The sequence below is a fragment of the Bison bison genome, unplaced genomic scaffold, assembly GCF_000754665.1.
Source record: "Bison bison bison isolate TAMUID 2011002044 unplaced genomic scaffold, Bison_UMD1.0 scf7180017864495, whole genome shotgun sequence".
NCBI classification, from domain to species: domain Eukaryota; kingdom Metazoa; phylum Chordata; class Mammalia; order Artiodactyla; family Bovidae; genus Bison; species Bison bison.
Window position 1 is genome coordinate 4187752 of NW_011495054.1, and position 1436 is coordinate 4189187.

General features: G+C 58.1%; 1 protein-coding gene across 1 annotated transcript in view; it reads left to right on the plus strand.

The window, feature by feature from the left end:
- RBM19 (RNA binding motif protein 19) overlaps positions 1-1436 on the plus strand; it is a 122201-nt gene that overhangs the window by 119156 nt on the left and 1609 nt on the right. The window lies entirely within an intron of this gene.

Genomic DNA, 1436 nt, shown 5'->3' on the forward strand with positions numbered 1-1436 from the left:
ATGTCCTAGGACGGCCTTTCTGCACTCAGCTGAGCTCCCGGAGCAGAGCAGGAGCGGAAGGACCCGTCGAGCAGCCGTTGGGGGCAGGGTAGATGGCCACAAGGGTGAGCGCAGAGGCCAGGAGTCCACTGAGAAGTGGGAGTGCTCGGGTCAGGCAGGTAGCCATGGAGAAGACAAGGGCCAGTGATGGCGTCCGTTTCATAGGAATGAGATGAAATAATCTTGAGACCAAGTCACTCTCCCAGGACCACCTGGAAGAGACCCAAGATGCTCCATCTCCAGGGCAAGCATTGGACTGGGCCCTGGGGAGACCCGCCGCCTGCAGGAGCCCCTGACCCAGCGGGGGAGATGGCCGCTAAGAGTCACGGGGGCGATTAGTTCTACCCGGAGGACTTCACAGAGCCAGAGGAGGAGAGGGGATTTGGACAGCCTCTAACAGCTGCCTCTGAACAAGCCCACCATGAATGAGTGGTTAGATTAGCAGGAGACAGACAGTCGATCTAAGCTCGGAGCCTGATGTTCCCCCATCCCCGCAATTCCCCTCCTGGAGGGCCAAGGGAACCAGCACATTCTCTCGCCCTACCCTTTGTCTCCCTGGCGATCTCTGGGCAGCACCAGAGACTTAGGAAAATAGGAAAGACCGTGGGCTCTGCTGTGTCTTGGGTCCTGGCTTCACCGCTTCCTGGCTGTGTGACCTCAGGCTTAGCTGCCTGCACTCAGCCCCCGCGCTTGTGCAGGTGATGACAACAGCTGCCTGTGGGATCTCGGAGAAGACGAGCCGTGGCGCACAGCAGGTCATCAGTAGTGTGTGGGACCCAGAAGACATACATTTTGCTGAGCCTGCCACGTCCGTCCTTCCACACTCTGCATCTCTGTCCCCTTCCCTGTCTTCTCACAGAGAACTCCTCCACACTCTTCAAAGCCCAAGTCAAATAACCCCTCTTCTCTGAAGCCACCTCTTATTCCCTCCATGTTGCCTCTGGAGTCCTTGAGCATCTCGTCACCCTGCTTTTCCTGAACACCTGCCGTATGCCAGCTGCCCACTACCCCATTGAGAGTCCATGACCTCCAAGCAAACAGGAATAGTTCCTACTTGTTCCCTAACCTCTGCCCTCACTTGATTCCGCCCCTCTGGCTCCCTCTACACCCCGCAGAGATGCTCTAACCTCTGCCCCCGCTGGGAAGGGCCTTCCTCCATCTCTTTCCTGGGTGGGTGGATGATGGGCAGGGATGGCTGGCAGGACTGGGAGAGGGGCCACCCCTGGACGAAGCAGAGACTAACCCTCCACGTTTCTGTCTTCCTCCCTGTGCTCTCTTCCCCTTTCTCATACCCGCTTTGATCCTCCTCCTTCCCACCCCCCCATTTCTTGTCTGGTCTTATTCCTTCTGCCTCCTCTCTCGCCTCCGTGTCTGTATCTGCTCTCCCGTCTCCTGCC